A 14,004-nucleotide genomic window follows, 5' to 3' on the forward strand; every position below is an offset into this window, starting at 1 on the left:
GCTCAGCACGCAGCCAGACAGAACTACCTGCTCATTGCTCAGTGCTTCCTCGGAACCTACTGCTGATTGAATTCTCACTGTAACATCCTATAAATATAAGTTCTTACTTGTGATGTAGTTCAAAGGTACAGAAAAAGATAGTGGATACTATACTGTCCAAGTGTGCATCATTCAGGTTTTACAATGTTAACACTCTAGCCTAGGTGCCTTAGTGCTTTAAAAAGAATATAAAGGGATAAAAATGAGAGATATTGCGAAGACCATCAATCTTCCTTCCCACTCCTCTTTCCCAGAGGCAACTACTATCCTGAAATTGATGTCTGTGTATCCCATCTATTTTTTATATTTTTACCATACATTTGCAAGTATTTTGCAATACTGATTTATGGGTTTCCAGGGTACTGCTACTGCTGCTGCTAAGTCACTTCAGTCGTGTCCGACTCTGTGTGACCCCACAGACGGAAGCCCACCAGGCTCCCCCGTCCCTGGGATTCTCCAGGCAAGAACACTGGAGTGGGTTGCCATTTCCTTCTCCAATGTGTGAAAGTGAAAAGTGAAAGTGAATTCGCTCAGTCGTTTCCGACCCTTAGCGACCCCACGGACTGCAGCCTACCAGGCTCCTCCATCCATGGGATTTTCTAGGCAAGAGTACTGGAGTGGGGTGCCATTGCCTTCTCCATTCCAGGGTACAGAAGGGGTTATCTCATTTTAAGAATCATTTTGTAATATTCTATATTTAATTCAACATTATGTTTTAGGATTGTTGCATGTGGATTCATGTACATCTAGTCCATTCATATTTCCTGCTGGTATTCCAATGTTAAGGTTATAGTTTATTTATGAATCCCTCATGAAAGATTATTTAGCTGGTATCTAAACTTTTGGCAATTACAACAGTTACAAACAATTGTTTGAATTACAAACAGTTTTCAAATGGGCATCCTGATAAAGTTCTCTTTTGTGCTCTTGTGCATGTTTCTCTAAGAAATATAACTACAATTGGAATAGCTATGTCATAGGATATGCACATCCTTAGCTCAACTAGATATTAACAGGTAACTCTCAAGATGATTGTAACAGTTACCATCTCACCAAGGGTATATGAGAGCTTCCATTTCCACATCATTGTCACTTGGTGTTACCAATCTTTTAATTTGTTTTTCAGTATGCTGGTTGTGATTTAGTCACTATATCCTGATTCAGTTCAGTTCAGTTCAGTCGCTCAGTCGTGTCCGACTCTCCGCGACCCCATGAATCACAGCACTCCAGGCCTCCCTGTCCATCACCAACTCCCGGAGTTCACTCAAACTCATGTCCATCGAGTCGGTGATGCCATCCAGCCATCTCATTCTCTGTTGTCCCCTTCTCTTCCCGCCCCCAATCCTTCCCAGCATCAGAGTCTTTTCCAGCGAGTCAACTTGTCGCATGAGGTGGCCAAAGTATTGGAGTTTCAGCTTTAGCATCAGTCCTTCCAATGAACACCCAGGATTGATCTCCTTTAGAATGGACTGGTTGGATCTCCTTGCAGTCCAAGGGACTCTCAAGAGTCTTCTCCAGCACCACAGTTCAAAAGCATCAATTCTTCAGCCTGCTAAGTATTCGGATTTCTTCTTCTGCAAATCGCTTGCTCATATTTTTGTCCATTTTGATCAGTTGTTTATGTTTGTTGCTGTTTTGGACTTTTAAAGAAATTATTTCCAATGATGAGGTTATACAACTGTCACCTGTGTTCTCTTTAAAATTCACATTACTTGGACTTTCTACTTGTCTTTGTACTTCTTGGTCTCTGATTGATAGATTTTTCTTTATTCTTCTTCTCCCTTTCTTTGGTTTGGAAGTTGTATGCTTTATTTCTATTTTCTTTATAGCAACCATTAAATATTTAATATATTCTGGTTTTACCTATCAGGCCAATATATCTATCAGGTTGATATATCCAGATGGCTCAGCAGGTAAATAATCTGCCTCAATGCAGGAGACACAGGAGATGTGAGTTCCATCCCTAGAAGATCTCCTGGAGTTGGAAGTGGCAACCCACTCCAGCATTCTTGCCTGGGAAATCCCCTGGACAGAGGAGCCTGGCGGGCCCCAGTTCAAAAAGAGCAGGACACAACTTAGCAACTAAACAACAACAAACTGAAACAATATTCAAAGGCTTGAATCTGATCACCCCTCCCCATCTTCCATGTTATTAAAGCCTCGCTTTTACCCTGTTTATAATCCCCCTTATTTAAAGCACATTCAAACATTCCAGCACTTTTTTGTTTCACTTTTACAAACATACTTGTCAACTTCACATCTGCTTCTTGAATTTCATTCTTTCTTGATTCAATTTCTTTCTTTCTGAATAATATGTGATTAGTTCATTTAGTAAAGGTCTGTGAATAGTACACTCAGGGTCTGTCTGAAAACATCTTTAATTCAACATCAATCTTGTATAATTGAATTATAATTATTCAAGAAATGCATGTAAATAGCTTACATTTTTAATGGTGCTAAATGCAGTCATCTCATTTCCCTGGAAATAACAACTTTCAACTTGTGAAAGTGAAAGTCATTCTTTCGTGTTCAACTCTTTGCAACCCCATGGACTGTAGCCTGCCCGGCTCCCCTGTCCATGGAATTCTCCAGGCCAGAATACTGGAGTGGGTATCCGTTCCCTTCTCCAGGGGAATCTTCCCAACCCAGAGATCAAGCCCAGGTCTCCCACATTGCAGGTGGATTCTTTACCAGCTAAGTCACCAGGGAAGAGAAGCAATATGAACTGAGCCTGGTATACAGTAAGGACTTAACAACAATCGGGTATTATTGTTATTTTCCATGTCTCTTAATATCACATTTTTCTTATTCCTCTGGGCTTCCTTCTGAGTGATTTCCTCAGAGCCTTCAGTTTTTTAATTCTCTCTCTGGCTGCGCCCACTCTTCTGTTTAATCCAAACACTCAGCACTTGATGTCAGTGACTATATTGATCATTCACTTCTAGATGTTTTGTTTCTTTTTCTAGTCTGTCTTTTGTTTGCTTGTTTTTCATAGGGGTCTCTTCTTTCATGATGGCTTCTATTATTTAATTTTCTTATTGTAAGCATCTATATTTTATAATAACCTTTAGATTTTCCCCTTATTTCTAGCTCTGCCTTTGCTGCATCCGCTGGTTTTCCTTATTGTCATGTGATTTGGAACTTGTCATTGTGAATTTATGCTCAACAGAATGGGTTTTCATTCCCTACAGAGTGGTTTTTCATTTGCTTCTATCAGTATCTCAGTGATTCCAACAGTCTAGGGAAAAAAAGTTATGTTCACTTTTGGTGCTGGGTTTCCTGAACCCTATCAGCAGGATATATTTGAATCCCACGTAAAGATTGGCACAGGCTTGCTGTCTGAATTTCTCCCAGAGTCCTTCCTCTCTCTACTGACATCCCAAGAACGCAAGTTTCTCACTACCTCTCTGCCCTTACAGGCATTGTCTCCCTATTCCCCAGTTTAAGGGAGGCCAAACCCTTGAGGAGCCTTCCCTTCAGCAGAGTCTTAGCTCATTGCTTCAAGCAAGGCAAGGACCCTTCTCACGTCCCTGAATTGGGCACTGAGACTCCAATCCTCAGCACCTAGGGTGTACCTCCAGGTCAGGCATCCCAGAGGAACAGCAGTGCAGCCAACTGTGCTGCCAGAAGTTCTAGTTAACTCTCTACATCTTTCTCCCTCTTTAAGGTCAATAAGCATCTCTCAGGCAAGGACCAGAGTTTATTTCCCCATCCCTTTGCTCTGCTCTGCTCTCTCAGCTTCTCGCATAGTTCTGGCACCTGGTCAACAGGAGCTCGGTAAATATGGGATGGGTAAATGAGTGAATCAATGGCTATAATCTAGGTCAGTTTAACAGCTACATAAACATTTCCTACAGCTTGTCTCTTGCAGCACAAGGGAGACTATTTCCAACACACAGATACGAGGTGTATCTGAGAATTCGGAGGACTGGAGACACTTGGAAACGTATGTGGCACCGACTTGTTCTGACGGGATCTTCCACTCATTGTCTTCCTCACTGTTTGAAACATTGCTGAAATTAAATAACTGAAACTGTATTAAAACCCAAGAATAGCACTCAGGCACTATATATATCTTCTGGCTACCTAGTTATGCAGTGCACTGAAATGAGGCAAGAAGCTTTTTGGCAATTTAATTAATATCTTTCCAGATCTTCAATTTCTTAAAAATACCAGGATGTTTCACTTTTGAGTTGCTTACAGTGCAAGAGGAAGACACCGATTAGTCTTTTCCTTTCTATCACTGAGAGGTAGGGGCAGGGGATTGGAAGAGGGAGAAAGAGGGAAGAAAAGCCTTATCTTTATTAACCTAGAACATGTCTTTTTATTGAACTTAATTTTGAATATGGTAAATAAAAATGCGTGTGTTGTCAGCAAATTTTGGATGGCAAAAAATAGCAAAAGTAATTAGGGTCAAAAGACCTTTAATGCGAGTAACACACACACACACAGGAACATGTGTGTGTTCCTGTTTCGTTCATGAGAAAGACCATGCATTCTGCTGTGAAATTTGCAAGGTTTATCATGTTAGTGTCAATACTTGATGTTTTTATTATCTGAGATCCTGAGCAAGCTTTTAATGAAGTGTGTGTAGAAAATATTGTTCTTGTGATTCCCTTCCCTTGGCTCCAATATGATAGTTTAATCTAATTAAACTAAGTTCATTTCCTTCTCAGGCTCACCCTAGAGTGCTGGCCACTTTTGATAATATGCCTTGTCATCCAAGTCTCGGATTATTCCTCCGAGGCCAGCCAGCTCCATATGGCAACAAAATGCTGATGAAGTAGTTTAAGCTCTTTAGTTATAGTTGGTTTTTTGTTTCTGTTTTTTAGAAGAAGAAAAAGATGTACAAACAGAACTGTGTCAGAGAATAAACCAAAGAGCCAAACAGAATATTCGTAATGAGATCAGAGAAATGGCAGAAGATTACTTTTCTGGATTGTTGGCCTCTTCAGAAAGTATTCTGTTGGGCAAGTATTTTTGTCATAATGGAAAGAGCTGTTGTAATTACTGGCCGCTGATTTACTGGTCAGCTGTGTAAGTGGACGATTTTCCCGTGTGGGACAGTCATGTGGAGACACATGCTGTTGTCTTACACACCATGGCCATCCCTAGAGTGTGCAGGGTCCCTGTCTTAGAAACTATTGGAGTCACTCCAAATCAGCATGTCAGCACTGGTCTCACCTGATTCACAAAAGAAATACCTGGCCACAGGGAGTGATCTGCTAGATAGGCCACTGTCCCGGAACAAAGGAAAAACCACAGGACCCACCACCCACCCACAATTAGGAGTTTTGAGCTCCTTGGGACATCTGGTCAACCTCACACACCAGGCATATGGTGGGATGGAGTTTGAGGGTTGGAAAATATACCGAAAAGGAAAAACAGGCATCGAGGGCCACATGGATTCTGGTCTAGGTCCAGGGCTCCCCACTCAGATAGCTGCGACCCCTCCGGTCCCAGTAACTTAATGAGGTCTTAGAAAACATCAGTAAAAATGCTCCAAAGAGGGGGTCGTGGTGTAGGGGACTGAGGAATTCTCCTAGGATGGAGGGCCCGAGTCAGGAACCAGGAGTTTCGTCACTGTAAACAGCCCACAGTCCTCATATTCCATCCAGCTGTTCTCGCAGACACTGACATGACCGGCAGCTCAGAGGTCATCTCCCAGCTGAGACTTTCCTGCCCAGGTAGAGAGCGATTCATTCTTCCCTCTGTGTCCCCACAGCATCTCTTCATGCCTCAGCTCTCCACTGGCTCTGTGATATGTGGCTCTCTGTCCCTTTCCCCTTGCAGGCTTGGAGACTGTGAAGAATAATTACATATTGTGTTTCTTTCTGTCTGCAGGGCCTGGACACCTGGAAGAGCCGTGGTGTTTGGAAAATGAGGGAATGAATGGCTTGTCCACCTGCCAGTCACCTCATGTAGTGTGTATTCTGTATGCTGATTGCGAATTATGTATAGACACAAAACTGTGGCAGGCATTGTAATGCTATGTTAAATATTCACACTAAGTGATTAAAAACAGGAGTTTCCTTTTGAAGTCTTTACTGCAGCAGCAGGTTAAGCCACAAGCACATTGTTCTAGGGTATCGATATTCCTTAGTGGGCTGTGGGGAAGTTCAAACAGATATATGGGAGCTTTCTATACTACTCACACCGATGGTGTCTTGAATTTGAACCCTGCTTTCCCATCTGTTATCTCTGTGATTCTCGCAAAACCCTGTGAGATGAGTAGGCTCTTCTATTTCACAGGAAAAGAAAGCATGACAGACGGATTAACTGACGCACCTCTGGTCCCCAAAATTTCCAACATGACTGTCTTGACCAACTTAGATCTTTTTCCCCACTGTACGTTTGCTGTCCTGATGCTGGCCAAATCATTTAACCTCTCATCAATCTTTTTAGACTTCTTATCTAAAAAGAGGGAAAATGTACTCTGTATAGTGGGGAGGTAAGATCGAGGAATTAAAGGAATGCTGAATACTTTGTAGATATTGTTTTGTATCTTAATGGCGGTGGTGACTGTTTAGTGCTGAGTCGTGTATGACTCTTTGCGACCCACGGACTGTAGCCCGCCAGGCTCCTCTGTCCAGGGGGTTTTCCAGGCAAGAGTACTGGAGTGGGGTGCCATGTCCTTCTCAAGGGGAGCTTCCCAACCCAGTGACTGAGCCATGTCTCCTGCTTCGCAGGTGGATGCTTTCTGAGCCACCAGGGAAGCCTATCTTGGTGAAGTTTTCCACAACTGTCTCACGGACGTGAGACCCCAGATGCCACAACTAAGATCTGCTGCAGACAAATAAATATTAAAAAAGAAAAAGACCTGACTTGGAGATGTGCCCTGTTATCAGATAGGTTTGCACATTCCCATGGTCATAGGCTAAGAGACACTTTTATAAATGTGCCACCCTGGGCCACCAAAGGGCCTCAGCAGGAGAAAGAGTGGCTGACCCAATCCAGCACAATTGCTGGAAACATCCAGGACATTCGTGCCCACATTCTGGGGACAGGTCTTGGCCCTTTCATGTGACAGGGACACGATGCCAATTTCTAGCAATCTTTAGGACTCTAGCATTCTGTTCTCCAGCGACAGCACTGTGAGCCCTCTGCTTGCATTCAATCACTAGCCAGTCTCCACCCATTCAATTGATGTTTAATTTAATTTTTTTTATAACATAGTGAAAAATCACAAATTCAGCATTGAGTGCAAGACGTGCTTGACCCAAGGCTTTTCCTTTGGGCTTGAGACGGTATCTGGACCGTGGGAGAAAGAGCAAAATATGGACCGCTTCACGAATTTGCGTGTCATCCTTGCGCAGGGGCCGTGCTAATCTTCTCTGTGTCATTCCAACTTTAGTATATGTGCTGCCAAAGCGAGCACTGATTTTTAATTTTAAAACATGCTATCTCCACTGCTCCATTCCTACTGCTGCCACTGTCACCACCCATGTGGAGATTATCTGTGCTTCTCCCACCCCTTCCCCCTGAACACTGCTGCCAAATGAGCCTTATTTGTTCGAGGACTATTTCTATCCCATCCTTCTCCTGCTCTAAAATCTCCCTTGGCTTACCCAGTCAAGTCCAAACCCTCCCTTCTGGAACAGAAGCTGTCTTAATCTGCCGTGAGTTCACCCGTGTAGCCCAGATCTCATGATCTCCAAACAGAAACATTCGTCCTCATCACTTTGCTTTTGCTCACACCTCGCCTCAGCCTTAAATTGTCCTCTCCCCTGTTTTTCCCTTCTGTCTAAACACTACGATTCTTTTCAAGATGAGCTCTGATTCCTTGACTTTCCATAAAGCCCATCATTCACTTTCTGGCCCGCAATGCTCTTCTTCGCTCATCCATATCACATGTGGATATGACACATTTTGAAGTTGAATCAAATACTGTTCTGAATCATTCTCTGTTTCACTTTACTTCCCTGGTGACTCAGACATTTAGGAGTCTGCCTGTAATGCAGGAGCCCTGGTTCAATCCCTGGGTCAGGAAGATCCTCTGGAGAAAGAAATGGCAACCCACTCTAGTATTCTTGCCTGGAAAATCCAATGGATGGAGGAGCCTGGCAGGCTACAGTCCATGGGGTTTCATTTGATAATTTGCTCTTCTTAAAAAGGCCTTTCTCATTTCTTATTTCCCTATAGAATAAAATCCAAATCTTTAGGAGTCTGGATCCCTCTTAATCCAGTTATAACAGATCACTGACTGTGATCCAATATTCCAAACAACATTCCCTTAAAAATCATATATACAGATCAATTTTTCTTCTGAATGTGAAAACAGTACATTCTTATTATAGAAAATATGTAAAGGATGTGTATATGCATGCTAAGCTGCTTCGGTCATGTCTGACTCTTTGTGACTCTATGGACTATAGCCCACCAGGCTCCTCTGCCCATGGGAGTCTCCAGGCAAGAATACTGGAGTGGGTTGCTGTGCCATCTGCCAGGAAACCTTCCCAACCCAGGGATCGAAACTGCATCTCCTGCAGCTCCTGACTTGCAGGCAGATTCTTCACTGCTGAACCACTGGGGAAGCCCTTGTAAAGAATAGTCTTAAATAAAGAAGTAGGAAAAATCAACCCCTCCAAACCAGCCCCATTTAGCACTCCCTCTGAAAGATACGGTCCTGCTAGGTCCTTTCAAATAAGCGTGACTCAAGAACTGTCCAAATACCACCTCACCTGTGAAGCTCTCCTTAAGTCTCATCCTCACAGGCAAGACTAATCCTGCTCCCCCACTTTGCTCTCCTATGGGTTTCTAACATACTGGCATCATGTTGTTCAGCTCAAAGTGACTTGGCAGTTACTTGAACCCCATCTTTGGCCACCTGATGTGAAGAACAGACTCACTGGAAAAGATCCTGATTCTGGGGAAGACTGAGGGCAGGAGGAGAGGGGGGCGACAGAGGATGAGATGGTTGGATGGCATCACCAACTCAATTGACATGAGTTTGAGCAAACTCCGGGAGATAGTGAAGGACAGGGCAGCCTGGTGTGCTGCAGTCCATGGGGTTGCAAAGAGTCAGACACCACTGAGCAGCCGAACAATGACACAATTGTTTGCATCCCTGGAATCCCCTTTCCTGCATCTGTTGGTCTCTTTTATCTTCCCAAATCTCAGTAAGCCTCTTTTCCTGATGGCCTTTGGAAAGAGATTAAATGTTGCTTACTAACTTTCAATATGATCACTACTTTTGATTTTGTTATTCTCATAGACACTAACCAGGTTATACCCTTCATTTATAGAATATTAGCTAAAACTAGTTTCTAAATATGCTTTCTAAATATGCTTGCATATCTCTACGGAAGTGAATAGCATATTGAAAGATACTTTTTTGGAACACTGGGAGGACAGATTAGAAGTGAGCAATGACATGTTTCAAAGGTTAGAACTATGAACTTACATCAATCCTGACATGGCACGGTCTTAACATTTGCTCTCCTCTCTCCATTAACACTATCCATACCCTTTGGCCATTTCAATCCAACTAGACCAAATTTTTAGCTATTAAATTACCTCATACCCCCAGCCTTTTTCAGTATCCGAAATGCCTGTCCGTTTACCTGAAGGGCCAAAACTCTTGATGATATGGTTCCAAACTGTTTATGTTTTTAATCTAAAATTTAGACACATTTCCTTAGAAACTCCAGGTTCTACTTAACACTAGTCTCTTTTATGGGCTTCCCTGGTAGCTCCGAGGGTAAAGAATCCGCTTGCAATGTAAGAGATCAGTTCACACCATGCACTTTCAAGTCTCCGGTTTTACTTTTATAATTTCCTCTGCCTGGGATGGCCCCACTGTCCCCTTCCTCCCCATGTATCCGAACTTTTCAAAACATCCAGACCCCACTGACATACCATCGCCTCCCTGAGTTAGGAAAACCACACGCAAATGTTGCCTTTATTTAGCACTGCCTTCATCCTGCCTTGTGTTAGTTAGCTGGCGACATATTTGTCTCCTCTGTTCATGATCTTTTTCAGAGCAGAAACCAGGCTTTCTTTCTCTCTACTCAGTGCCTAAGAGGGTTCCTTGCTGTGAGCACTAAATAAATTTGTGTTTATTTGAAACCTCAAACTTGGAATATTGTTTAGGAAAAAACCCAACGGACTGGAAATTCGGGGGCATGAGTTTTGTTCTCAGCTTTGGTAGTAACTGTCTTCTGATTGTGGGATCTTGGGGACACCATCTTTCTCAGCTGCAAAATCAAGAAATTTGTCTTCACATTTCCCCAGTGGCTCATCGGGTAAGAAATCCACCTGCAATGCAGGAGACATGGGAGACAACAGGTTCAATTCCTGGGTGGAGAAGATCCCCGGAGGAGGAAATGGCAACCCACTCAGTATTCTCACCTGTGAAATCCCAGTGACAGAGGAGCCTGGTGGGCTATGGTCCATGGGGTCACAAAGAGTTGGACACAACCGAGTGAGCGCATGCACACACACACACACACACACACACACACACACACCCCTTTAGGGGTCCTAACTTTAGTGATCAAGGAAGGAATTTGAAACCCCTCATTTACACTGAATTTAAGATCTTCACTTACACTGTTACTGGGAATACACCCTTAATTTGCTGCAGCGAGGAACGAAGAACGTCTTTTGAGAGTCCTGAGTTGAGTCACTGGGCAGATGAGAAAATAAAGGCTCTCAGTTCAGTTCAGTTCAGTTCAGTCGCTCATTCGTGTCCGACTCTCCAGATTTAAGGGACTAGATCTGATTGATAGAGTGCCTGATGAACTCTGGACGGAGGTTCGTGACATTGTACAGGAGACAGGGACCAAGACCATCCCCATGGAAATAAAGGCTCTAACAGGGGTAAAATCTGGAGTTTGGGCCCAAACTGGTTGATTTCAACTCTACTGTTTTTTATGCAGGTAAACTCTCCCTTGAAACCAAACCTACGAAAGGAACCTAGATAAGTTAATCTTTGAAATGAATTAATAACTGACAGGCCGTAGAAAAGTCATCACTCATGCCTCAGAGGAAAGAACTAAAAATAGATGTAAGCAGTGGTTGGAAAAAGCTGTGTTGGGAATGAAATCTGCTCATTCCAGGAAGAAAATAAGGTGTGTGGTTTGCAAAAGCAGCAACATATAGCAAGAAGAGGCCGGATTACTCAGGGGAAGACGCACAAGGAAAAGGCTTAAGAATAAGGGTGCTGGGATAAACCTAGACACGCAATATATAAAATAGACAGCCAGCAGAGACCTACTACATAGCACCGGAGAAAAGGATCTGAAAACGGTGGACACATGTATGTATGACGGAATCACTTTTCTGTATACTTGAAACGAACACAACATTGTAAATCAACTATATTTTAATTTAAAAAAAAAGAAAAAGAAAAAAATAAGAATAGGGATGTTTGGACCTGACACTGAGATGAAATGTGCCTTTCAGTTACCTCAATTTCAAGTCAATATGTTATCATTTAACCTCATTTCAAAGACAATCAAGGCAAGAGGCTTACTGAGATTTGGAGAGAGAGGATAGGCCATTAAGATATAGGAACATGAATTCCAGGGATGCCAACAATTTGACGGGGGTCAAAAAACTGCCAGATTGTTCTGACCTGGACAGGGCCCTAGGAATAAAACACACAGAACTAAAATATATATATATATATAAATATATGTCAAAACAAGTTGAGGTCCATGATAAAGTTACCTGCTATAACTGTCCATTTACATGTGGTTTGTACTCTGAAGTTCCCTCCTTCTGTAGTTCAGGAACTTTCTGGTTCAATCAGTGCACTGGTCATGCAATTCCCGAGTGAGGACTGGAAGTGAACTTGGGTCAAGACAGTTATCCAACAGTAAGATTCTGAACCGGAGAACTCCTAACCCTTTAATTGGGAGCATAATGTCTAGAAGTCAAATAATATGTGAAGAGAAGCATCTATGCCTAGAGATGCTTTGAATAATTTTTCCTACATAATCAAAACAGCAATCTTTCCAAGGTGAGTTTTTCTCAAATGGCTTAGATTCTATCAGGAGAAAGAAGGGATACATAAGTCATTTCTTTTAGTCTAGAGGTTTTCCTCCTCTTCAAGGGAAGAACCAGGAAGAGCCAAGTCATGAAACAATAATAAGGCGTGGCTGAACAACTCATCTTCGTCTGCTTTGCAAGGGAGGCCGAGGCAGGGAGTAGCCTTGATGGTATAGTCTTTAGAATCCTCATTCAGATTACTGTTTTTATGAGTACTTTATGCAGTTAGAGGCATAAAACCTGCCTGAAAAATCACAGAGTTCTTGGCGATTCCAAAATTAGCCATGGAAAATGCAAATATTGACACTATTTTCTAAATGTAGCTCTTCTGCAGGCCCCACTCTTGCAGGTTGTGGCTAAGGACTCCCAATGTGGAACCCTGCTGGGTAAGCATTCCCACCAGTAACCTCAGGGGAAGCTGGCCAGGTTTCCGTCAAACAGAATGGAAGCACTTCCCCAGACATCTGTATAACCTGCACACAGCTCAAAAAAAGGGAGGAGGAGTAGGTGGAGCTATGAATACTGAGGCGCAAGTTTAATTTTAAAGAAACTGTGTAGGCAGATTCAGTCCTACATGGGAATTTCTGAAAAATTAAAATGAGACTAAGGAAAACTATTTTAAAGCATATAAATGACAGTAAGACGATCTCCTGGCCACCTTTATCTTTGGTCTGCACCCGTGTATCTAGGAAACAGTGAAAAGAATTTGTGTAAGACTTAGGAGATGGGAGTCGCAAATAGACGGTTTTCACAGAAAGAGACTCACAGACTTAGAGAATGAACTTATGTTGCAGCGGGGGAAGGATGGGTGGAAAGGATAGTTAGGGATTTGGGGATGGGCATGGGTCCTCTGCTATATTTAAAACGGACAACCAATAAGGACCTCCTGTATAGCACAGGGAACTTTGCTCAATGTTAATGTGGCAGCCTGGATGGGAGGGGAGTTTGGGGGAGAATGGATACAACATAAGAATGAGTCCTTTCGCTGTTCTTCTGAAACTATCACAACACTGTTAATCAGCCACACCCAGTAGAAAATAAAAAGTTAAAAAAAATAGGCAGTTTTCATCTACTCCAGTATTCTTGCCTGGGAAATCCCACGGACAGAGGACCCTGGTGGGCTGCAGCTCATGGGGGTCTCAAGAGTTGGACATGACCTAGCCACTAAACCACCACCGCCACCGCCACCCACAGACATGCGGTGGGTATTGTTTTTTTTTTTTTTCAATCTGCCCACTTCATCCCATCCCCCTGCCACCAGAACACCTAGATGTCATTCTGTTTAGGACTCAGAAATGGCAAGTCCAAGCTCACCACAGTTTCAGCCCCGAATACCTAACTACACGCTCAGTCTAATGTTTCCAGGGTACAGCTAAATACACGCCAGGCACGGCATCATGCTCTCTGGTGGCAGAATCTGGGAGGGCTCATTCGCTTCCAGAGTGTACAATATTAAAATGATAAAGCAACCAGTAGAATAACCGCAGCGCAAAAAATGACTATGATTAATTAGCATTGTAGGAAACACCCGAACTGTTACTAGAGGGAAAAGCCTCTGGCTTGGAGGATCAATACATAACCCCCGGGGACGGTCACACTTAGACCTGGGCCAGCAGCATGGGAAGGAGGGCAAGGGGATTCTAAGTGTGGAGTAAAGTGTGAGCAAAAGCAGAGAGGTCGCCAGGCACAAGCATATCCCCTTCTATCACTTCACTTCAGTTTAGTCGCTCAGTCGTGTCCAACTCTTAGCCCCATGGACTGCAGCACGCCAGGCCTCCCTGTCCATCACCAACTCCTGGAGCTTATTCAAACTCATGTCCTTTGAGTCGGTGATAGCATCCCACCATCTCATCCTCTGTCGTCCCCTTCTCCTCCTGCCTTCAGTCTTTCCCAGCATCAGGCTCTTTTCAAGTGAGTCGGTTCTTCACATCAGGTGGCCAAAGGATTGGAGTTTCAGCTTCAGCCATCAGT

The 14,004-nt window shown here is 43.2% G+C and overlaps 1 protein-coding gene and 1 non-coding gene across 4 annotated transcripts in view; both read right to left on the bottom strand.

The window, feature by feature from the left end:
- The window catches only part of PHACTR1 (phosphatase and actin regulator 1), a 515,711-nt gene that overhangs the window by 259,099 nt on the left and 242,608 nt on the right, over nucleotides 1-14,004 (bottom strand). The window lies entirely within an intron of this gene.
- On the bottom strand, nucleotides 7,311-7,417 carry LOC129543909 (U6 spliceosomal RNA). Its single transcript, XR_008683365.2, has one exon. It is a non-coding gene; the product is annotated as a U6 spliceosomal RNA (small nuclear RNA).

This window comes from Moschus berezovskii, chromosome 23 (genome assembly GCF_049115385.1).
Source record: "Moschus berezovskii isolate FMDL1 chromosome 23, NW_MosBer_1.0, whole genome shotgun sequence".
Taxonomy (NCBI): Eukaryota; Metazoa; Chordata; class Mammalia; order Artiodactyla; family Moschidae; genus Moschus; species Moschus berezovskii.